The following is a 25,190-nucleotide window of genomic DNA, read 5'->3' on the forward strand; positions in this document are numbered from 1 at the left end:
CAACAAAGTAAGGATTTGATATCTAGAGTTCCAAAACTTCCAAGTTAAGTACTCTTTTCACATTTCATTTGACTACTTCCCAATAGCCACAGAAGGAACTCTGGGAGGAAAAAAAGTTAGGCCAAATTAATGTCATTTGTTATCTAAGAAAATAGTTTGTGGCAAGTGAGAAACAAAGGAAAAAATTTCATCCCTCCCCACTCATTTTCCCCACCCAGTTCAAGATTGTTGTCTCTGTTTCCCCTCCAATTTTGTGCTTAATGGTGACTCTTTGGATAAAATTTGTGCCAGGGCAGAGCTGCTTGTCTCAGTTGGACTACAAAACAGACACCTCCAATACAACTTAAATTACCTTCTCCTTAAAGGATTATATTTTCTAAAGGGATAAGCTAAGAGCACTGAGTTGGAGTAGGGAGAAAACACAATGGCCATAGAAAGAGAAACAAGAAAGGATTGAGAGACAGAAAGAGAGTGAGACAGAGAGAGAGAGAGAGAGACAGAGAGAGAGAGAAAGAGAGAGAGACAGAGAGAGAGAGAGAGAGACAGAGAGAGAGACAGACAGAGAGAGAGACAGAGAGACAGAGACAGAGAGACAGAGAAAGACAGAGACAGAGAGAGACAGAGACAGAGAGAGAGACAGAGAGAGAGAGAGAGACAGAGAGAGAGAGAAAGAGAGAAAGACAGAGACAGAGAGAGACAGAGACAGAGAGAGAGAGAGAGAGAGAGAGAGAGGTAACTTCTCTTGTTAAGTCCTTATAAATTCTTTCTTCCAAGAAAAATAAGTAAAGAGAAAAGGAAGAAAGAGGGGAGAACCAGATGTTCAATAATCACGTTTGATTGGCAGGCTTTGCGGCCATTTTTATCTCAGCCTGGGTCTGGCTGCTGACTTTCTTTGTGAAGTCAGAGTCAAGTAACATCAAAGCAGAAAGGAGTGGGATGTAAAAATGAATCTGGATAGAATATATGTCCCACATCTCCCATCTTCCATCTTCCTCTCCTCTCAGGATCTGTGCCTTTCTTAGCAGAACGTCTGACACATCATAGACATTTAATAGTGATTGATTGATTGCTTAAACCCACGACTAACATTCCTCTCTCCCATAAGGGGTTGTGCTCCCAGGGGTTTGTGTTACAGAATAGCCCTCTATTCCCAACAAAAACAGTCATCTGCTGCAGTTCTATGGATGGACACTGCTACCACTGCCCAAGCTGCGGACCTCAGACCTTTATTTACTCTCAAGAGTCATCTTGAGATGTCCAGTCACCACCTGGACAATTCTATCTTGGGACATTCATTCACCTAAGATCAGGAAGAATAAATCGAAAGGCAAGCTGGGCTAGCTGCGTGCTCAGAATCATTTTTGAATGAGAAACTCCTTTGCCCCTCCAGGCTGCTCCAAGTCATCCTGCCTTACTCACAGCCACAAAGGCAAAGAGCAACAGGGGATCTCCACCAAGTTCTGGCTCAACAGCCATTTAGAGGACTTTGCATCATTGAACAATAGTACATGGGTCCCTCATTCACACTTGGCCAGCAGCAGATCCCCAAAGCTTTGCGTAGTGACTAGAACCAAAAAAAAGAGAAATGGTTCAAAATGAGAAATGGGAATGAATTTGTCTGTGGAATCAACATTAAAGAAGAGACATTGCTTTCTGCTCTGCTGATGCACCCCAAAGCCCCCATCTGATTTGCAGCAGAAATCTTCCATATGTATTATCTCTCCCTTTGCAAGGGGCAACGGGGTGGCACAGTAGATAGAGTGTTGGACCTGAAGTCAGAAGACCTGAGTTCAAATCTGGATGCAGAAACTTACTAGCTGGGTGACCCTTGTTCAGTCAGTTAACCTTATTTGCCTTGGTTTCTTCATCTGTAAAAAATAAGATGGAGAAAGAAATGGCAACCCCTCCAGTATCTTTGCTAAACTGGGACTATAAAGAGTTGAACGACTCAACAACTCCCATTGGAACACGAGCTCCCTGAGAGCAAGGACTATTTTACCTTTTTAGTTGTATCCCCAGGGCTTAGCAGAGTATTTTGTACATGGCTGTCATTATTCAGTCTTGTCGAATTCTTCATCATCCAGTGAACTATATAACACCAATGCCATCCATGGGGTTTTCTCGGTAAAGATACTGGAATCATTTGCCATTTCCTTCTCCAATGGATTAAGATAAAAAGGGGGGTAGATGACTTGCCCAGGGTCACCCAGGTATAGTAAGTATCTGAGATCAGATCTGAACTCAGGTCTTCCTAACTCCAGGTCTAGTACTCTATCCATTGCACCACACAGTACCTCTGTTTTTGTACATAGTATTTAATGAATGTTTCTTTCATCCATTCATCCAATATCTGCACATGCTCTGAATAATCCACCAAGATGAACACGTATGAGCATTCCCCATGTTTATTATGCATTGAATGTGAGAGCTGGAATAAGAATGGCCAGCATTTGGAGAGTGCTTTAAAGTTTGCAAAGCATGTTACAGATATTCCCTCATTTTATCCTCACACAATCCTACAAGGGAGGTACTATCATTATCCCCATTTTTAAAGACGAGAAAACTGAGGCACAGAGTTAATTTACCCAGTTATAAATGTCTGAGATTGGATTTGAAATCAGGTCCTCCTGTCTCCAAGTCCAACTAGTTAGAATGGAGCTTAGAGATCCCCTCTCATTTTGTAGATGAAAATACCAAAATTGAGAGATTGTTCAGGAATGGAGGGCACAGTAGAACCAAGATTAGAACTCACATCTCTATCTCTTTCCACCAGTGTTCTTTCCAAGAGCCGTTCTTAAATGATTTCCTTTAGAATTCTAAGCAGAGTGATGGAGCACATAAGTTAGGGATAATCTGGAACCAGATAATGGGTGATAATTTTACAAATAGGATGAATAAAATGGCATAAAAATTTTTAATAAAAAAAGTGAGATGGGCACTTGCCATGGCATCTTCACAAAGGGAGTGGCAAGGGAAACAGTTAAGACTTAATTAAGAATTAGTAAACCCCAAAAGGGATTCAAATTTGTCTGCATTTCACAGGGTTTTTGTTTTGCTTTGTTTTTGTTTTTTAAAACTCTTACCTTCTGTCTTAAAATCAATACTGTGTAATAGTTCCAAGCCAGAAGAGCAGTAAGGGCTAGGCAATGAGGGTCAAGTGACTTACTCAGGGTCACACAACGGGGAAGTGTCTGAGGTCAAATTGGAACCCAGGACCTCCCATCTTTAGGCCTGAGCCACCCAGCTGTCCCCTTTGTTTTGTTTTTAATGACTGTGAAAATCCCATTGAGCTTTGCCTCTAGCTTTGGCACTCAGCCCTAATTCTATAGGACATTTCCTAGAAGATTCAGCTTCTACTACCACCCCCACCCATAGCCCTCTGGGCAGGAAGGGTCCTCCCAGGCTCAGGCTTGGAAAGACCAGCCCCAAATGTGAAGGATGTATTTCCTATTCCTGTCCCCACCCTAAGAGAAATAGGACAGTTTGCTGTCCCTCAAAGTTGCCTTGGGATAATAGTTACAGACTGATGAAAAAAGGGAAAGGGGGATGATCTCTACAAAATGGACAGCTGATTCCTCATTTACCTCCACTGTTTCCTACCAATAAAAGGAGCAAGATGAAGGCAAAATCACTCAGAATTTTTTTTCTCAAAAAATCATAGATTTAAAGCTAGAGGAGATGTTAGAAGTCACAAGTCTAACCCCATCATTTTACAGATGAAGAAACTGAGTCACAGGTCAACTAACCTACCTAGATTCCTAGATTCCCACTGCTGTTAAGTGCCTAAGGAGGGATATAACCCCAGTTTTTCTGACTTCCAAGTTCAGGGGTTTTAATATGAGATATATGAACTTTTTTTTCCCCCAATCTTACCTTCCATCTTTGAATCAATACTGTGTATTGGTTCTACAGCAGAAGAACAGTAAGGGGTAAGCAATGGGATTAAGTGACTTATCTAGGGTCACAAAGCTAGGAAGCACCTGAGATCAGATTTGAACCCAGGACTTCCCATCAATAGACCTGATTCTCAAACCCCTGAACCACCTAGCTGCTTCCATATCTGTGAACTTATTGAAATAATATTTATGTAGCTATATTTCATTATAATTTGTCTTCTCTCTGCTTTTATTTATTTTTATATTTATTTATATATTATATATTTATATTTAATTTTATACACTTAAGAACGTTATTCTACCAAGAGGCCAATAGGTTTCACTAGATTGCCAGAAGGGTCCATGATACACTAAAAGATTAAAAAACCCTGCACTAAACTATACACCTTTCTTCTTTGGATCCCTTGAGATCCCAAGAACCCCCAACCTGACACACCAGCCCCCAGGACACCGGGTAGAAGAGATGTGGGCATTTGCCAATGTCCAAAGCCCCGCCAGCTGGTAGAATGCTGGAAAGCAATCGTGAAGGGAAGTTCTCCTGGCAAGGGCGTGCTCTAAAAATGGGCAATGAAGGGCCAGGAGGAGGAAGGTGCCACACCCGCTGGAAAGAATCTGCCACCCTCCCTTCCTGCGAGAGAGAATATCAGATGGACGAGGTGGTTCTCCAGGGGCAGCAGGGAAGCAGAATGGGCAGCGACTCTTTGGAGGGGCTCTGCTAAAGAACATGATGTCTTAAAGTGTACAAAGGGAAAAAGAGATAAGGAGAACACAAGTCCAAAAGTCCATTGTTTAGGTTATCTTTGTTATTTTAGAAAAACAAGCATGGCGGGCTATGCCCACATTTTTGACAGCATGCTGTGAAGTGGCTTCTTTTATCCTTTCCACTGGCTTTGTCTTGAGTCCAAGAATTTCCGCTGGAAGTTTTCTGGGGCTGGGCACACAGTTGCCCTGGCTGAGGAGAACAGAAAGCCAATCAGATGAAATCAGCTCTCTGGACTGGCCCCAAGTGAGTCAAGTCACAGAATGTGAAAACTGGAAGGGATTATAATAAGTGTGTAGATGTGTATGTGTGTGTGGTACATTGAGGTGTACAAAGCATCTTGTCACCAAAACCCCCATAGGTAGGTTGTGAGCACCACCATTCCCATTTTATGGATGAATTAACTGAAATCTAGAGCAACAACAACAGGTATATGTCAGAGGGGAGACTTGAACTCGGGTCTCCAAAGCCAGTGCTCTCTTGGCAATGCATCTTTCTAACTTTTAGAACATAAAAGCTAACCTACTAGAGCTGAGAATCTCTGGTAGAGTGGATAGAGGAGAGCCCTGAAGGCAGGAAGTCTGGGTGCGATTCCCATCTCTGTCATATAATTAATTATGTATGTGACCATGAAATCACCTCCCTAAGAGAAGAAGTTGCAGACGGGGTACCCCTTTTCCCATAGGAATTCCCTGCATGGATGAAATCTTGGGTCTGGTTCCCCCCAAATTCTTCTTTCTAGATCATAGCATTAGAACAAGACATGTTCCCTGTGGGAAGAGCCTTAGAACAGGGAATGGCACAGCTGGGAAAGACCTTGGAAAGCCAAAGCCAGAAAGTAACTCTGGACCATCTAGTCCAACACCCTCCATCCACTGAGGGAAGTAGCCTGAGGATGACAGAAATAGCAAGCATTTACACAGGACTCTAAGCACTTGGGATAGATTATCTCATCTGATCCACACTTTGTGAGGGAGGTTCTATTTTTATCCCCATTTTACAGAGGAGGAAATGGAGACAAACCAAAGTTAAGTGACTTGCCCAGGGCCATGTAGCTGGTAAGTGTCAGAGGCAGCACTTTTTCTTTTAAGCCCTTACTTTCTGTCTTAGTAACACATCTAAAACAGAAGGGTACAGGCGAGATAATTGGGGCTAAGTGACTTGGCCAGGGTCACGCAGCTAAGAAGTATCTAAGGCCATATTTGATCCCGGGGTCCTCCCCGCTCTAGGCCTGGTGTTTGATCCACTGCTCTGCGCTCCCTTGGCTGCTCTGGCAGAACTTTTTATATGTTCGAGACACTGTCCTTGGAAGTCCAGCTTCTTCTGAAGGACCATTTATTTCTCCTCAGTTTTGATTGGGGAAAGTAAAAAGCAGAATCCGTGACAACCGTAGCTAATGCCTCTATATGTAGTACTTCCAGCTTTATCAAGTACTTTGCACGCATACTCTCATGTGATTCTCATAAAAAATTATGAGAGAGGGTTGGGGAGCTTTTTTTTTTTTTTAACAGATGAGAAAACTGAGGCTTACTGGACGTGGAAAGACTTGCCTTTGATAACACAAGTAGGGTTGAAGGTTTTGGAGAATTTGAACCCAGATCTCTCCTGACTCTCAGGCCGATGTTCTCATCAGTCTATGATGCTTTCTCATCTCTCAACAGAAATGAATCAGAGGTAGATGAACCTTCCTAATTTCCTGCTGTATTGCTTTGTCTACCCCTACAATTCGATTCAGTTCAATTCAATTGGGGATGTAGAGGCAAAAATGAAAAGTCCCTCATCTCAAAAAGCTTCTGTTCATATACAAAGAGAAGTGGACACAAATATCGGTGTAATTTATGATGGAGGGCGGGAGGCTCTGGCCTCATGTGGACCAAGATTGCTCCTGAGGGAATTTCCAAAACAGGTTCCAACGTCCCCACCCGGAGTTTTCTTGCCAGGATCCTTCTTGTACTGAGGATTTTGCGTGTAAACCCTTTCCACATGAGGACAGTATCATGAGAGCCAGCCCTTGGGACCGCCATTATATTATGTTCACAGTTTGTGGCCACAAAGACAGTGTCTAAGATTGGGAGTCCACACCTGCACCCAGATCTTAGCTCTGAAAGCTGCTGGGGCAGCCTAGCGAATGGCATCTTTCCATTTCATTACAGAACTAACCAGAAAATCCTTGTCTTGATTTCGTCTACCAATCCAACCCTCCAATGGGGAAACTAAATGGATTTCTCCAAAGGCTTTCAAGGCCAGGAGGAAGCATCCCCAAACCTGTGCCAGCCCTCCTTGACCTCTTCACAGCTGGGCTTTCCCCAGATGACTTGGCAGCTCTGGAGCTTTAAGGTCACATTTGTTTGGGGGTTCTCCCATGAGAGTCCATTTTACCTAACTGTAACGTAGCCTTTAAATGCTTGAGAGGAGCTGATAGGTGGCTTCTTTTGTTTTTCAAGCTGCTTCCTCTACAGCAGATTCATCTAAGAGTAGTAAATCCTTTGACTTTAGGCTGGGAAAGTTCTGCTCACTTCTTAATCCAATCCAGTCTACTTTCTGACCTTCTCCCTCAACTGAAAGGACTCTCTAGGAGAATACTTAAGTTATGTATAAAGTTGATCTCTTGAGATACTGGGTTGATATTGATAGGCTAACGCTTGTCAGGGAACTCTAGCAGGAGGCAGTTGATGAACCTGCTGGATACAGCTTAATCCAACACTATTTATTGATAATGAAGGGAGAGGCCAGGGATGGGATAAAAGGTAGAAATAAAATAGGATCTATTAAATCTAAACCCTCTGTCCCACGAGGGAATGAGCCTATCCTCATCTACTCCTACTGTCGAAAGACTAACTATTTAACCAAAGATGATCCTAAAGTTTTCTATTTCTCCTTAAATTATCTATAAACTTTACCAGCTGCGTCCAACGAATTTTCAATTGATGGCAGTTTATGATCTGTCTCTCCTCGCAGCCGGTGCCTGAAATTGACTCGGCAGCTCCAGCGAGAGGAGACAGCGCCCTCTTCGGTAGCTTTCCCTCTCTGAGAAAAAGCGCTCACTTGCCCCAGTCTTCTCTAGCTGAAAAGATGTTTCTTGACTTCTCCAAAAATAACTCTTAAGAAAATTCTTCACAGATTTATCAGAGCCAACTCCCCGGTCACCTGCTCCAAGCGAGGAAGCTCCAGAGAGACCCCGGTTCTCTCAGCCGACTTTCCTATCAGGAAATTCTCTTTAAGTCACCCACAGATCACTCTTTCCTTCTCTGCTTAAAGGAGCCCAGGTAGAATTTAAAACTCTCTAGACTAAATCCTTACTTCTCACTAGGTTAATTAGCTCATTTAAATTCTTATCCTAACAATGTATAAACACAGTGGAATTGCTTGTCAGCTCTGGGAGGGGGGGAGGAAGAAGGGGAGGGAGAAAATGTGAATCATGGAACCATGGGGAAAAAAATTTAAATCAAAACATCAGAAGTCGAAATTGATTAATTAACAAACAAATAAATAAATAAGAGGCATCTTTGCTAATTTTCAAGGTGTGGGGTGAAATTACAGGGTTGTATTGATTTGCATTTCTCTTATTATTAATGATTAAGAACATTCATGTGGTTGTTAATAATTTGTGATTCTCTTGAGAATTATTTGTTCATACACAATGGGATTTGAATGTATCAATGAGATGTACCTATGCCTTGATCCCTTTTTGAGGCGTGAATATTTCTTTGATTAGGTCAAGAAAGGAATAGCCTTGAATGACTGAGTAAAGAAGTTAACCCCTTCTTTATGGACTTTAAAGGTCTGGATCCTGGATAAGCTTCAGAATTCAGGAGTTGGAGGAAATTGTGGAGGAGACCCCTGTGACTATGCCAGAGGGCAACAAGTAGAGAAAGGGGATTTCCCTTCCCCCTACCCTGGACTATGTCATCTGACCTACTGAGCAAGTAAAAATCTCTGTATCCAATAAGAGGACAGAAACACACAGATCAGACATCTAAAAACATAGAGACATAGACAAAGTAGCTTGAGGGAAGAACCAGTTTCCAGGCATATGACTACTGACAATCAAGAGACAGACCCTAGAAAGGAATAGAACCAGGCAGCCCAGCTGGAAAACCTGCCCAGCAGTTACACTGTGACAAAGAGGAGCTACATGAGTACTCTGCAAAGAAAGAAAAGGATTCTAGGATGCTCAGGACCAAGGGCTGTTCACTGTCTTTGACCTGCGTATATCCTACAAGGGTCCTTTGCTACCACTGTCCTCTGTTTGAGCCCAATCTTCCCATGGATACTGTAGGTATTTGTGGGGCGGTATGCCCCAGTTCTAGGAGAAGAATGCTTTAACTGCCCTGTTCTTGCTATTAGCTGATTGCCAATGAGAAACATATTGGTGGGGGCTCATGAGCTACAGTAGTAGGAATAGAGACCTACACAAGATTAATCCTAGATCCAAAGGTTTCAGCCACCCTTTGGGGACCTGACCTTTGTGTTGAGTTGGAAAAAGAGCCCAAAGATGGGGTTATATTTTGATTTAGCCTGTTTGGGTGCATATATCAGGGGGACCTAATCAATGAAGTCTCCCTCCCAATCCATTTTGCAATATTACAAAATATAAAAGGCAGCTCAGAAATACACTGAGATGTGAGGGTCTCCCCTCTTAGGCTTGTGAGTGGCTTGCATTTACTGCTGGTAAAGCTTATGTCTCACTCTCTTGGGTACCTGCGCCTTATAACCTATAACTCCATCCAGTAAATCGGAAGGACTCAATTGTCGAGAGGTCCCTGATAACCCCCAGTCACAAATGTAAATTATTGGAGAGCAGGTATTGTTTTCATCTTTGGTTTTATATCCCCAGTGACTTGTACATTTATATATGTTTGTGGAATTAATTAATATAGTATATATATATGTATATTTTTATATACATATATATTTGTTCCCCATCCCATTCTGGTCCCCCACCCCAAACCATGGCACTTACTAATTGTATGACCATAGACAAGTCACTCTACCACTCTGAATCTCATAGAAAGAACACGTGATTTAGAGTCAGAGAACCTGAATTCAAGTCCCAGTTGTGTTACTTACTACTATGTGACCCACCGCAAGTCATCTCCCCTCTCTAGGATTCAGTTTTCTCATTGATAAAATGGTGGAGGTGAACTAGATGATGCCCAAGGGCTCGTAGGACAATTGATTTAGGATTAGAAGAGACTTCAGCAGGGTGGCCCAGTGGATTGAGAGTCAGGCCTGGAAATGGGAGGTCCTGAGTTCAAATCTGACCTCAGACACTTCCCAGCTGTGTGACCCTGGGCAAGTCACTTGACTCCCATTGCCTATCCCTTACCACTCTTCTGCCTTGGGGCCAATACACAGTATTGATTCCAAAAGGAAAGGTCAGAGTTTAAAAAAAAAAAAAGAAGAGACTTCAGCAGTCATTCAAGCCCCTCCTTCTCACTCTAAATTTCATCTATAAAAATGGGTTTAAGAATCCATGGTGTCCTTTTCTTCACAGGGCCTTGGTGGGGAAGGGGATCTGCCAAACTCAAAGCATTATGGGAATACAAACGATTATGATTTTGTCTTGCGGGAGTTTAAGAGACCATTTGCTAAATATTACTAAAATGATTATTTAAGATAAAAATGAGACTGCCACCTAACCTTCCCAAGCCCCCGGGAGAATGAGCTAATTCATGGTTTTGTCTTTCACTGCTAGACATTTGGAGCATCAATCAATCATTACAACACTCAAAAAGAAATATACCAACATCCTGCAACAATCATGCAGAAAAATGAAGTCAAGATTTCAGGGACTTGTAATTGTTCCAGCAACTCTTTCCCCCAAGATTCCCATAGAGTTATGAGCATGAAAATAGGTGTGAACATGGGTACACTTTAAAAATTAATGAGTGAGCCTGCCATGGGCCCAAGACGGGTATTGTTCAGGGAAAGAAGTTCCCATTCCCTAGTGTTGTTTTGGGCTGGGCTGACTTTGGGAACTGGGTTTCTTTTCAGATGGGTGTATTTTTCCTCACTGCAAATTTCCTTCAATTCATCAGCAGAGGTTCTAGTCCCTTTTCTGGAAGTTTGTGACCTTGGCTTGGGTAGAGTTTTGTATACACCAACAATAAGTTCTTGGACCATTGGAGAAATGTTTATTTATTTTTTTATGTTTTCTATTTTCAGTCTGCCGCATTGAGGAAGCAGCGAGGTACCATGGAAAGAATCCTGTGTTCTAGAGTCAGAAGATTTGGATTCAAATTGTGTCTTCTCCTTATTACCTATGTGAATTTGGGTAAGTCATTATCTGTAAGAAGAGAGAGTTGGACCAGATGACTCATAAAATACCTTCCAATTAAGAATCTAAACTCTTCCTTCTAGAACTACATAGTTAGCCTTAGATGGCTGTGGTCTGCTTTCCTTCAAGAAGGAAAGGGATAGTTAGGTGGCTTTGGTGTACACTTCCTAGCTGTGTGACCCTGGGTAAGTCACTTAACCACAAGCCTAACCCTTACCACTCTTCTGTTTTTTGTTGTTTTGGTTATTTTTTTTTTTAAGCCTCACCTTCTGTCTTAGAACCAATACTCTGTATTGGTTCCAAGGCAGAAGAGTGGTAAGGGCTAGGCAATGGGATTTAAGTGACTTGCCCAGGGTCACAAAGCTTGGAAGTGTCTGAGGCCAGATTTGAATCCAGGACCTCCTATCTCTAGGCCTGGCTCTCAATCCACTGAGCTACCCAGCTGCCCCCCACTCTTCTATCTTGTAACTTATACTTAGTGCCTAGTCTAAGACAGAACATAAAGATTTTAAATAAAAAGAAAAAAGAAAGGAACATTTTTGAAAAACTGAAATCAAAACATTTTTGTAAACTCATATATCATTGTTTTCTATAAAGCGGACCTATAATTTCATTAGTGTGCAAAACTTCTACCAAGGCAAATAGGCTCCTGCTCCAAGATCTAAGAGAGTTGCCTGAAGCACTAAAACATTAAGTGATTTGCCCACGGTCACACCACCAGTATGTATCAGAAATGACAGTTAAACCTAGGTCTTCCTGACTCCAAAGATCTCCGTTGCATTGCTTTAAAAATGCTGTGAATCACATTAAAAGCACTGAGGTTTAGGATTGGAAGAAAGGAAGGAGAGAGGGAAGGGAAAAAAGAAGAAAGGAAGAAGAGATGAGAAAAGGAAAAGAAATGGCATTTATTAAACCTTTACTATATCCCTTCCACATTGCAATTTTCCCCATCACAGTTTCAATATATCATAGGTTGGCTTAAGAAATTAAATGGGAATTTGGGGGCAGCTGGGTAGCTCAGTGGATTGAGAGCTAGCCCTAGAGACGGGAGGTCCTAGGTTCAAATCTGGCCTCAGCCACTTCCCAGCTGTGTGACCCTGGGCAAGTCACTTGACCCCCATTGCCTAGCCCTTACCACTCTTCTGCCTTGGAGCCAATACACAGTATTGACTCCAAGATGGAAGGTAAGGGTTAAAAAAAAAAAAGAAATTAAATGGGAATTTGGAGGGAGTTTTTTGGAAACTCACAGATATCTCACAAAGCCCAGAAGACAACATAGAAAAAGTTTAAAAACTCAGAAATATATAAAATATATGCCAAGCATTATATAATAACATATTTTATCTCTTAGCACAATAAAATCACATAATGTCTTTTTAAAAATTAAAATAAGTAAAGTTAGTTCATGAAAAGAACGTGAAAGCCAGAAACATTTATGAAGACTTCCCAGATTGCAGGGGCACCAGACCTCTAAACCCTGGGGTGTAGAAGGGATCCCTCTACTACAGCATATTAGAAATACAAACAGAAAAAAGAAGATTCTACTCTCAGGGAATTCACAGTCTAATTAGGGAAGACCACAAATGTAGGAGAGTCCAACTGCAGACCAGAGAGAAAGGCCCAGAGATCCTAATACTATAGCTACAGTGCTGATGTCGAGGCCTTGGGATTCTTAGGAGTGTCAGCTCCCTAGAGGGTGAGCTGTGGGGGAGAGGGAAGTGGGACCACACAGAGTTCCAGCTGTGGTCCTCCAGGTATCCCCGATGTGGGCTGGGGCAGGAAATCTGTCTTTAAACAGCCATTTAGATTATTTTCTTGGTGAAAGTCCATCAAAAGCTTAAAGAATTCCATTTCTATTTTTTTTTAGCCATTATCATTATTTCCCTATGTAGTTGACATGAGAGAAATAAAAAAAGGACTAACCCCCACAGATAGAAAAGCCAGTGGCAAGCAACAACAGAAAACAAAACTATACAACCTCCATTTCCCCTCATTTTAGTGGCCAAGGAGCATGGTCTTTGGATTACACAAGACAGAACATAAATGGCTAAAATCCCAAATACTTGGGATAATAATCTAAATAACTAGATAAGTGACAGATATAAATGTTGAGCCTTTCATTACTAATCATCTGTGGAAAACAGTGGCCAACCAGAGAGGTGATACAGGACTGAAGAAAAAAAATGTCCCAATTTTGAAAATCAAAAATGTAAAAATGGACTTGAATCCAGGACTTCAATCCCCAGAAGTCCTTGCTCCACTTCCCCAGAATGCTCTCTAATCTCACTGAAACCTCACCTGGGCTGAGAGCGAGATGGAGTATTTAATCTGGTTGTGAATAGGCAAGATGTGAGTGGTCGTGAATAGGCTCTCTGGGCCTAGACACGTGCTTTTCTTATGTTTTCTTTATATTTTAATCTTCAATAAACCTCATAAAAATATAATACTCCTTACAGAGAGAAACTAATTTCTATCTTGCCTCAGTCTCCCCTAAATTTTAATCTTTACAAAATATAGTCAGTAAACCCTAGACCCGGGAGATTGGTTTCCATTCCTGGCAAAAATTTAGAATGTACTATTAAATAAGTCATTAGTGAATCTCTAGAAAAAGGAAGTGACAACTAAAATGAGCCGGACTGCCTTTGATGAGAAAAAGTGGTACCAGATTAACCCCATTTCTCTTTTGACAGGGTTACTAAACTACTGGATGGATGTAGTTTGGCTAGATTTTATCCAAGCATCTAACAAACTCTCCCATTTTTTTTCTTTCTTTTTTTTTAAACCCTTACCTTCCATCTTGGAGTCATTACTGTGTATTGGCTCCAAGGCAGAAGAGTGGTAAGGGCTAGGCAATGGGGGTCAAGTGACTTGCCCAGGGTCACACAGCTGGGAAGTGTCTGAGGCCAGATTTGAACCTAGAACCTCCCGTCTCTAGGGCTGGCTCTCAATCCACTGATCTACCCAGCTTCCCCCTCCCATTTTTCTTATGGACACATGTGATAAAGGATGAGAAGTTTTGCGATCCTTTTCATCCTTTATCACACAAGCTAGGTTAGAGGAGTAAAATAAATGTCCCAGACTCCTGAACTAGATTACAACATCATTGAAAAGTATTTAACAAAATAAAAATTCAGCAGAATCTAGATAATGTTAGGATGTGTTTTTCTAAGTCAATTTGCACCCAGAGAGATCCTTATGTACCTTTAGTGACTGACTTCCTACTTGAGTCTAACACCACTTCTCTGGGGGTCATCAGAATGATGAATGATTAGGTCCAGAGCAATCATTAATACTTTTCAGAAGAACAGCTCTAGTGAAATGTCCTGGGAATTTGTGCCTGGCCTTGGGCTGTTTCATATTTTTATCAAAGTCTTCGACTGACAAAGATGGCCTTGTGACAGAGCTAGAAAACAGGATCCTGAAGCTCTTAACAGGCTTGATTATTAGGCCAAGTCTACAAAGATGAAATGGAATAAGCAGCCATGGGAAGTCTTCCATGTGGATGGGAGAGGCAGAGCTAGACAGCAAGGTGTCTGAAAAAGATGGATGGCCTGGGGGAAGCCTGGGCCCAGTAGAAAGAACATTAGTCTGGAAACCCAAGGACTTTGGGTTCAAATCTTGTCTCTGATATTTAATACCTTTATGATTTCACATGAGTTTGTTTCCTTAACTATAAAATGAGGAAGTTGAAGAAATGGCCCTTTCAGCTCCTATGACCTTATGACTGCAACTAACATAGGAATCTCAAGTGTAATATGGTAGACAACAATGATGATGTAATGAATTTTAGGTTACACTGAGAGGCACAGGGACAACTAAGTGGTGCGGGAACACTAGACCTGGAATCCAGAAGGCTCATCTTCAGGAGTTCGACTTTGACCTCAGACACTGAACCAGCTATATCACCTTTTGTCACTTAACCCTGCTTGCCTCAGTTTCCACTTTGTAAAATGATCCGGAGAAGGAAATGACAAACCACTCCAGTATCTCTGCCAAGAAAACCCCCAATGGGATCCCAGAGACAACAACAAAGACTAAATGATCGCTTATAAGATATATTGTATCAGGGCAGCTGGGTGGCTCAGTGGATTGAGAGTCAGGTTCTAGGTTCAAATCTGGCCTCAGACTTAACCCCCTTAAGTCACTTAACCCCCATTGCCTAGCCCTTACCACTCTTCTGCCTTGGAGCCAATACAGTAAGGGTTTAATAAAAAAAAACAATAAAGATATATTGTATGAAGGATGCTGGACAATGTAACCGTGAAAATGTGGGTTTCAAGACTGTGAATTGCCAAAACTGTAAAGATAATTTTTAGTGTCTTGATTTAAATAAAAAATAAGTGGTCGCCATGGGAAAAATTCCCAAATATGAAAATACCCAAGTCAGCTGGGTTTTATGGAGATTTTAATTAATACAAATGAAGGAATTTAAGTGAAGGGAGAGAGAGAGAGAAAGAGAAAATAGTAGGAAGGGCCTAGGCCAAATGGCCTAGGCCTGAGCCTTAAGAGAGACTAGTCAGTCTTTTATCACTCACCACAAGATCGTCCTAAAGCAAAACTCCAGTCCTTCACTGAAATCCTCAACTCCTGAACTCAATTCAGAGACCCAACTCCTCCAAACTAACTCCAAACTCCAACTCCTCTGAACTCCTGACCTCCTTTTAAAGAGAATTTTCTCTCTTATGTCACCTCCTCTAAATTTTCACATCTACCAATCACAGTAGATGCTTTTCCCCAGGACTGTCCATTCTTAGTTCACATCTTCTTTTGTTATCACCTTCTCTGATTAGATTATATCTTCTGAGTATTTCACATCTCTTTGCTAAGCTTGCCCTTTGTAAGTTGCTTGACCTTTTAGTGATTAATTTAACCTTTATAGGTACTTCTCACCTTTTCGTATTAGATCTAAAATAGACCACCTAGCTTAGGGTTTTTGCTTCACTATAAGTATAAGTTGGGGACTTTCATTGTTCAATCAGGAGTTTACAACTTTATCTTCCCCTAAGGCACTGTCTGAGCAGGGTGGAGTAATTTTAAAGTTCTCAATACATTCCTGACCAAGTACCTCCATTGTAGAAAATGGGGAATAGCTTAATCAAATCTTCTGAAGTAGAGTCTGAGCAGTTTTAAGATTCACAACAGGCCTCTCTGGACAGCAAAATTCTTTTAATTTCACTGATTCCAAGGAAAGGTCCAAAGGAAGAAGGTCAGAGTCATGTGTTAATGCCTAAAGATAAAAAAGCACAAGAAAGTGAAAGTTGGAAATATTGATGTATGTGTCTGTACAGAAATATAAACCACTAGAAATCCTAAAGAAGATGGATGTAATGTCTTCCTTTAAAGCAGTGTTTGCTCTGTATACGACCTGGTTCTCCCTGGAGTTCAGAACAGATGTGTGGTATTGTATATGAGAGGGAAAAAGCCTCCTGTGTTTTAGTGAGAGGACAGCTAGAAAAGTGGATAGAATACTGGGCCTGGAGTCAAGAAGACCTGAGTTCAGATCTAGTCTCCTCCCCTTTGGAAAACATTTTACAAATCTTAAAGTGCTATGTATGCTGGCTACCATCACCCTCCTTTATCAACTAGGGTACAGATCACTTCATTATACTAAGTCCAATATCTTCTTTTGTTATTGTACAGTCTTGTCTTACTCTTCATCACCCCATTTTCTTGGCAAAGATGCTGGAATAGTTTTCCATGTCTATCTCCAGCTCATTTTACAAATGAGGAAACTGAGACAAACAGGGTTAAGCGACTTGCCCAGGGTCACCCAGATACTAAGAGTCTGTGGCTGGATTTAAACTTCAGGTGCCTAAAAGAAAAATTAGTTGGATAAAGCTTACAACAACTTTATAAGTGGAAAAGGAGGAAAAAACTCTAAAACAAGATGTTCCCCAAAATAACTGACCCCTGATATTTGTTAAATGAATCCTCTGAAGAAAACAAAGACTTCCACCCACTGGAGACAAATGGTGCCAACTCATCGGCGGTCTTCAGCTTAATGAGTTAAATCCTTCCAGATGGAGAACATTCAAAGCAAAAGGGATCTTTGGGAGCCTCCTGGAATAGCTAATAGGCATAACGATATTTTACATGTAAACTAAAATCTATATCCTTTATCTCTGCTTTTTTTGTTTTAAACCCTTACCTTCCATCTTGGAGTCAATACTGTGTATTGGTTCCAAGGCAGAAGAGTGGTAAAGGCTAAGCAATGGGGGTCAAGTGACTTGCCCAGCGTCACACAGCTGGGAAGTGTCTGAGGCCAGATTGGAACCTAGGACCTCCCATCCCTAGGCCTGGCTCTCCATCCACTGAGCTACCCAGCTGCCCCCTATCTCTGCTTTTAAAGGACAGAGTAGAAAAGAGTTTGATTGTTGGAAAAAGAAATGCTGTATCTTAAAGTTCAAGAAAGAAACTAAGGGCTCTCACAAGTAAGTGTTTGATGGGAGAAAAAATGCTTTAAGGATCTAGGATACTAAGGGGCATATTTTTTTTTTAACTTTTAGAATTGATACTAAGTATTGGTTGGTAAGGCTAGGCAATTGGGGTTAAGTGACTTGCCCAGGGTCACACAACCAGGAAGTAGTTGAGGCCAAATGTGAACCCAGGTCCTGGCTCTCTGTTCACTCTCACCTCGCTGTCCCAGTCCTCAGGAATATCAGCGAAGCTGTATGCACAGACTAGGAATGAAAAAACGAGGTGTCTAGACAGAAGACCATTTAGATAACGGAAAGGTAAGACCAACGCAGGCATTAACATGTTCCAAACGTTCGGAGCCTTGATGGAGAGAAAGCTAAAGCTAAAGCAGATGACAGGCTCACTAGCATCCTGCGCCCTGGATTCACTTGTTTCTTTTTTAAGCCTGAGCCGTGGGCTCCGAGCAGAAGCAGGCTGTGGCCGGTGGCCCTGGAGCTCTGGTTCAGTGAGGGCTGTGGCTCAGGCCCAGATGGTGCCCGCTGTACCCTGTTTCCTAGATACGGAGGAAATTTGAGGCCACACCCTCGCTCGCTGCCCCGCTGATTTCAGTTCCCTTCCAGATGCTGAGATGTGGTTAGGTAACACCGTCGCTGGGATGTCCCGCCAAACTCATGTCATCACTTCAGAGCACTCTAAATCACAAAAATTAAGAATGTTAAAAGCAGAAGGCATCTGAGCCGAAGGAGGTCTATTCCTTTGCTCCAGAGCCTAGAGAGGGGAGGTGACTGGCCCAAGGTCACACAGCTAGTTAGGAGTCCACTGGAACCCAGAGCACCGGCCCAGAGTTCCCACTAGCTGACGTCAACCAGCATTTCTTAAACTCTTACTTGCTCTCTTAGTAACCAACCACTCTAAGACAGAAGGATGAGCAAGGGCTAGGCAAACAGGGTTAAATGACTTGCCCAAGGTCACACAGGTAGGCAGTGTCTGAGGTCGAATTTGAACTCAGGTCCTCCCAACTCCAGGCCTGGCACTCCATCCACTGTGCCACTTAGCTGCTCCTCAACAAGCATTTATTAAAGGCCCTTTATATGTGCTAGACACTGAGCTAAGAGCTGGCTCCACAAAGAAAGGCAAAAACATTCCCTGCCCTCAAGGAGATTATAGTCTAATAAAGGGGGCAACATGCAAGCAACTAAGTGCAAAAAAGGTACATCTAGGAAAAATCTGAAGTACTCAACAGAAGGAAGGAGCTAGCAGTAAGGGGGCCTTGGGAAAGGCTTCTTGCAGAAGGAAGGTTTTAGCTGAGACTTGAAGAAAATCAGGACAACTTCCTTCCTGGAATCTTCAGAAATGTAGAAAAGGAGAATCACAGAATCTCAGAATGAGATTTTATTTTGTTTTTTTGTTTAGTTTTTGTTTGTTATTTTGTTTAGTTTTGCTTTAACCCCAACCTTCTGTCTTAGAAGTGATACTAAATATTAGTTCCATGACAGAAAAGCAGTAAGAGCTAGCAATTGGAGGTAAGTGACTTGCCCAGGGTCACAAAGCTAGAAAGTGTCTGAGATCAGATTTGAACTCAGGTCCTCCCAACTCCAGGTCTGACACTCTATTCATCTAGCTACCCCTGAGATGACTCTTTAGAAGGCTTGCACTTAACCCTTGAGCAAGCACCTCCTTTAGAATATCCTCATAGAAAAGTTCTGCATCTGCTGGAAGACCTTCAGTGAGGGAGAACTCATTATCTCCCAAAACAGGTCATGCCCCTGAACCTTCTCTTCCCCTACCTGGACATCCCCGATATGTTCGACCAATTCTTTAAGTGCAATTCTTTGGGTCCAGTCATTTTTTAAAAACCAACATATTTTGTCTTATTGACAATTCTAAGACAGAAGGGCAAGGGCTAGGCAAATGAGGTTATGGGACTTGCCCATGGTCACACAGCAAGGAGTATGGGGCTAGATTTGAACCCAGGTCTTCCTGACTCCAGACTCTATCCACTGTGCTACGTAACTGCCCAGGTCCAAGCATTTTAAATAATTCATAATTGATCAAATTGTACTATCATTCTGCCCACATCTCTCCATTTTGTTCACAAGGATAGACAAAGAGGCTTTGTGGGAAACTAATGCTTGGATATTAGAATGGGAACTTCTTGAGAACAAGTGCTATTTTGTCTTTCCTCCCCCACAGCAGGCACTTATCAAATGCTGGCTGCCTCGTTTTGATGTCATCTCCTTCATCTCCTGCCTATGCTAAGAAGCAGTCAGAGCTCACAGGTCTTGGGTTCGAAATCTGACTCCTCCCCTGTTTGTTCCCCAAGTGACCTTGGACAAATCACTTCTCACTTGCTGGTCCTCAGCTTCCTCCTCTAAAAAAAGAAGGAAATTAGCGGTAGCTAAGTGGCTCAGTGGATTGAATGCCAGGTCTAGAGACGGGAGGTCCTGGGTTCAAATGTGACCTCAGACACTTCTTAGCTGTGTGACCCTGGGCAAGTCATTTAACCCCCATTGCCTAGCCTTTACCCCTCTTCTTCCTTGGAACCAGTATTTAGTATCAATTCTAAGATAGGAGGTCAGGGCTTAAAAAAAGAAATAAGGGGATTGTTTCTGTGTTCCTGAAGGAAATACAAATAATAAAACCTTTAGAAGCTGTCCCATATGGATTCTAGGCTTAGAATCAGGATCTTGGATTCAGATCTTGCCTCTGATACCTACCAGGCATGTGACCATGAGCAAGTCAAGAGAGATAGGAATTCAAATCTCTGTCTGACATTTTTTAGCCATGAAACTATAGGTAAGCCTGTGACTTATCGGTGCCTCATTTTCCTCATCTGTAAAATGGGGGAAAGCCAGACACGGTGACCCATATTTGTAGTTGGTGATGTTGGAGACGTTGAGGCCAATGGATTGATTGGGTCCAAGAGTTCCAAGTTGCAGCTGGCTAAAGCTAACAGGGCGTCCATACCCAGGCCCACGCCAATGTGGTGAGTGCCCAGAAGCAAGGGCCACCAGGTGGCTAAGGAGGAGGTAGTAAGGTCCCAAGTTGGAAACAAATGAAGCAGGTTAGAGTTTCCAGGCTGATCCATATTGAGATCAAGTCCATAAGTGGCTCCTGAATTCCTAAGCTGGGCAAGATAAGGAGAAAGAAAAAGGAATGGAGGAAGAGGAGAAAGAGGAGGAGGAAAAGGAGGAGGAGGAGAGAGAGGAGGAGAGAAAGGGGGAGCAGGAGGGGGGGAACTCTCCTGTGTCACTAAATATCACAGGGTTGCTATGAATATCAAAGGAGATAATGCATACAAAGTGCTTTTTAAACCTTAAATCACTATATGTCTAGTATCATCAATCATACTTCTATAGTCTTTAAGTGAAGAAAGCATATTTGTTCTGTCTGTGTTGGTTTGGTGGAGGGGGGGGGGGGAGATTTTTTTTCAAGCCCTTACCTTCCAAGGCAGAAGAGTTTTAAGGGCTAGGAAGTAGGGATCAAGTGACTTGCCCAGGGTCACACAGCTGGGAAGTGTCTGAGGCCAGATTTGAACCTAGGACCTCCCATCTCTAGGCCTGGCTCTCAAGCTGCTGAGCTACCCAGTTGAGAGCCCCCAGAAAAGATTTTTTTTTAAAGGCTTAAAGTAATAAATAAACAATAGAACTATCTAATCATACCAGAGACCATCAGACTGCCTGTTTAGTGTTCTTTTTTTTTTTATTTAAACCCTTACCTTCCGTCTTGGAGTCAATACTGTGTATTGGCTCCAAGGCAGAAGAGTGGTAAGGGCTAGGCAATGGGGGTCAAGTGACTTGCTCAGGGTCACACAGCTGGGAAGTGGCTGAGGCCAGATTTGAACCTAGGACCTCCCGTCTCTAGGGCTAGCTCTCAATCCACTGAGCTACCCAGCTGCCCCCTAGTGTTCTATAAAACCAGAATTCCAATATCTTCTAATGCAGTCCTCCAAAATAAATGTTGCAAGAATGAATGAGTGGGTGTGCCCTTTTAAAGGGGGGTGAAAAATCCTGGAGAAGCCTTACAGAGAAATACCATTGGAGGAAGGAGCTTTGTGCTGGGCTAAAGGCCAAATGTTTTGCTCCCAGGTCTGTCACATCCCAAGAAAGAGCACTTCCTTGTCTGGGTGGCTTCTCGACAAGGAGGGTCCCAGACTTGGCATCAGAAAGAAAGAAGAGCAATGGAAAGGAAGAGAAAGGGCTGTTACCCTTCTTGGCTGAGACTCAGAAACAAACAATCCTCGAGGCAGACATTGTCCAGGCTACAGAGGGAGAACTTTACTGTTACTGGCACATAAACAGGATCTGGGAATCTAAACCTAAACGGTGTCAAGGCATGGCCTTGTGGTTGCCTAAGGAAGCTTTGTCAAGCTCTAATCGGCAGCTGTGTTGAGGGGACACAGGTAACTTCCAGTGCTGGCTCAGTGTTTGGGCAACACCAAAGGAAAGCTCCAAAGGTACCAAAGTACAGGATGCAGGGAATAGATGGATCCCTGGATCAATCTTTTTTTTAAACTCTTACCTTCTGCCTTTGAATCAATACTAGGTATTGGTTCCAAGGCAGAAGAGTGGTAAGGGTTAGGCAATGGGGGTGAAGTGACTTGCCCAGGGTCACCCAGCTGGGAAGTGTCTGAGGCCAGACCCAAACCCAGGACCTCCTGTCTCTGGGCCTGACTCTCAATCCACTGAGCCACCCCGCTGCCCCCAGATCAGTCCTTTTAATCAAAGCCCTAACCTTTGTCTAGATCACAAATTATCTAAAGACTTGAATTCCAGAAATGACTTTTTTTCTTTTGGTTACACCTTTTTGTGCTTACCTTCAACTGGAAGAGAATGTGAAAGAAAAACATAGCTCCTTCTGTTGTGTCCTTTCTACTCTTTAAGAGGCAGAATTCCATTAAATTCAATAAGCACTTTTTACATACCTATTGGGGCACCTAGGTGGCTCAGTGGATAGAGAGTCACATCTGGAAATAGGAGGTCCTGGGTTCCAATCTGACCTCAGACACTTCCTAGCTGGGTGGCCTTGAGCAAGTCACTTAACTCCAACGGCCTAGTTCTCCTTGCTCTACTGCCCTGGAATCAATACTTAGTATTGATTCTAAGATAGAAGGTAAGGGTTGTTGTGTTGTTTTGTTTTGTTTTGTTTTGTAGTTAAACACTTATTAAGTGCTTCATATGGTGCTAGATGATACTGATGTAAAACCAAAATTGAAAAAATCTCTGACCTCAAAGAATTCATATTCTATCTACCAATGCAATCTAAGACACAGTACTAATTCTAAGATGGAAGGTAAGGGTTAAAAGAAAAAAAGAAAGCCACCAAAGCTATCTGTAGTCATATGAAAGATTGCTTTAAATCACCAGTGATTAGAGAAATGAAAATCAACACAACTCTGAGATACCACCTCATACCTAGCATATTGGCTAATAAGACAGAAAAGGAAAATGACAAATGCTGGAGAGGATGTGAAAAAATTGAGCCACTAATGTACTGTTGGTGGAGGTGTAGCCTGATCCAAGCATTCTGAAGAACAAGTTGGAACTACATCCAAAAGGCTATAAAACTGTGCATACTCTTTGAGCCAGTGGTATTCGAGGTTTGTTTTTTAAAGGAAAAGGATGCATATGTACAAAAATATTTTTAGCAGTTCTTTTTGTAGAGGCAAAGAATTGGAAAGTGAGGGGTTGCCCATCTCTTGGGGAATGGCTGAACAAATTGTGGTATCTGGTTGTAATGGAATACTACTGCACCATAAAAAATGAGTGTGAAGATTAAATTAACTCTCCCTGCCCATTTTTAGATTTAATCACCAAAAGTGTAAACATTCCACTCACAATTGAGTGGGGGAGGTCTGTTACACAAGTGTGCAATAGTGGGTGACGAATCAGAATCGACTAACTGCCCCCTGGGCAGTCCTAAGCAAAGCTTTAGCTTTAATTGGTAGATGTAAAAGTGGAGGAAGGCATAGGAAGTAACGCAAAAGCGTCTTTAAAAAGGAGTTGCAACTTCCTGTGAGGTCTTCTGGAGTTCTTCATGCTTGTGATTTCTGAGTGCTCTCATTTTTCAGAGTTCTGAGTTCGAGTTGGAGGTTGATGAAGAATCTGCTGACTGGACCTGAGACCTTAGACTTGGTGAGACTGTTCTTAAATCTCTCCCTTTGGACTGACACATGGTGAGTGAAAAGAGCTGACTCCTTTCCTGGATTTTCTGAAGAGACTAGCCTCAGGAGAGGCCTATCCTCTTGAGAGAGGCTCCCTGTATCCCAAGGCCTCTCTGCCTAAGGACTAAACTCCCCTGCCTGTTTTTGAACCAGGGGTCGGAGCAAAATACTTAGTGCTTAGGCTAGATATCTTACCCTATCCTCTCTCTGATTTTCTTACTTCACTCTTTCTATATTTTATAAATAAATTGTTAAAATAAACCTCTTTGGAATTAATTAAATTCCTGGTGACCTTGTCCTTAAATAATCCAGTCCAACCTTTTATGTTAACCCCTCTCTCTTCTATCCCTTACATGAGAAACAGGATAAGTTCAGAAAAACCTGGAAAGACTTATATGAACTGATACAAAACAAAGAGAGTAGAACCAGGAGAATACAACATACAGTAACCAAATTATTATATAATGGTCAACTGATAAGACTAAACCATTAGCAGCAAAGCAAGTTTCTAAGATAACCCCAAGGAACTCATAATGAAAACGCTATCCACAGTCAAAGAAGAAACAGTTGGAATCTGACTGCAGATTAAAGCATGCCATCTTCCACTTTATTGTCTTCATGAGTTTTTATTGTATGTGTGACGTGTCTTCTGTAAAGACATGAGCAATATGGAAATATATATTGCATGGAAAGCACTGGTATAATCCATATCAGTCTATTTATCACTTGGAAGGGAGGGAGGAAGAAAATCTGAATCCTAAAATGTCAGAAAACAATTGTCAGAAGTTGTTTCTATTGTAATTGAAAAAAATAAAATAACTGACTTTTAAAAAGAAATGGTGGGAGCAACTAAGTGGCTCAGTAGTTGGAGAGCCAGGCCCAGAGATGGGAGGTTCTGGGTTCAAATATGACCTCAGACACTTCCTGGCTGTGTGACCCTGGGGAAGTCACTTATCCCCCCATTGCCTAACCCTTACCACTCTTCTGCCTTAGAACCAATACATAGTGTTGATTCTAAGATGGAAAGTAAGGGCTTTAAAAAAAATGATAAGCGAGATGGCTTCAGGAAGACCTACATGAAATGATGCAGAATGAAATAAGAAGAACCAAAACAGTGTACATATTAAGACCAACTTAATGACTTTGGTATTCTCAGCAATATAAAGATCCAAGACAGTTCTAGAAGCCTTATGATGAAAAATTCTATTGACCTTCCAGACAGAAACTGTAAACCTCAAAATTTCTTAGACTTATAAATGTTGGAAATTTCACCATTGGGAAATTTCATACTTGAAAAATTTCCTATTGATAGTGGGTCTTGACTATCCTCTCCACTTTCTGTCCTAAAGTAATCTTAAGAAGGGAAGGAGAAGGAACCTCCCATGCCAAAGGGGTTCACATTCCAATAGTCAAGACCCACTATCAATAGGAAATTTTTCAAGTATGAAATTTCCCAATGGTGAAATTTCCAACATTTATAAGTCTAAGAAATTTTGAGGTTTACAAAACTGAATGCAAATCAAAATATATTTTACTTTTCTTTCCCAACATGATTAATATAGACATATATTTTATATGACTGCACATGTATAACCCATATCAAATTTCTTGCCATCTAAGGGAGTGAGGAGAGAGAGAGAACTGGAAACTCAAAATTTTAAGAAAACAAATGTT

The 25,190-nt window shown here is 41.9% G+C and overlaps 2 long non-coding RNA genes across 2 annotated transcripts; one reads left to right on the forward strand and one right to left on the reverse strand.

Annotated features, from left to right (window-relative positions):
* Nucleotides 1-763: 763 nt before the first annotated feature.
* Nucleotides 764-8,027, reverse strand: LOC103106500 (uncharacterized). The gene is made up of 3 exons (XR_008912726.1): nucleotides 7,557-8,027; nucleotides 2,753-2,853; nucleotides 764-1,564 (listed from the first exon to the last, which is right to left on the reverse strand). It is a non-coding gene; the product is annotated as an uncharacterized LOC103106500 (long non-coding RNA).
* Nucleotides 7,405-24,077, forward strand: LOC103106611 (uncharacterized). Its single transcript, XR_469548.3, has 3 exons — nucleotides 7,405-7,922; nucleotides 10,825-10,933; nucleotides 23,424-24,077. It is a non-coding gene; the product is annotated as an uncharacterized LOC103106611 (long non-coding RNA).
* Nucleotides 24,078-25,190: the final 1,113 nt, after the last annotated feature.

Source organism: Monodelphis domestica, chromosome 6 (genome assembly GCF_027887165.1).
Source record: "Monodelphis domestica isolate mMonDom1 chromosome 6, mMonDom1.pri, whole genome shotgun sequence".
NCBI classification, from domain to species: Eukaryota; Metazoa; Chordata; class Mammalia; order Didelphimorphia; family Didelphidae; genus Monodelphis; species Monodelphis domestica.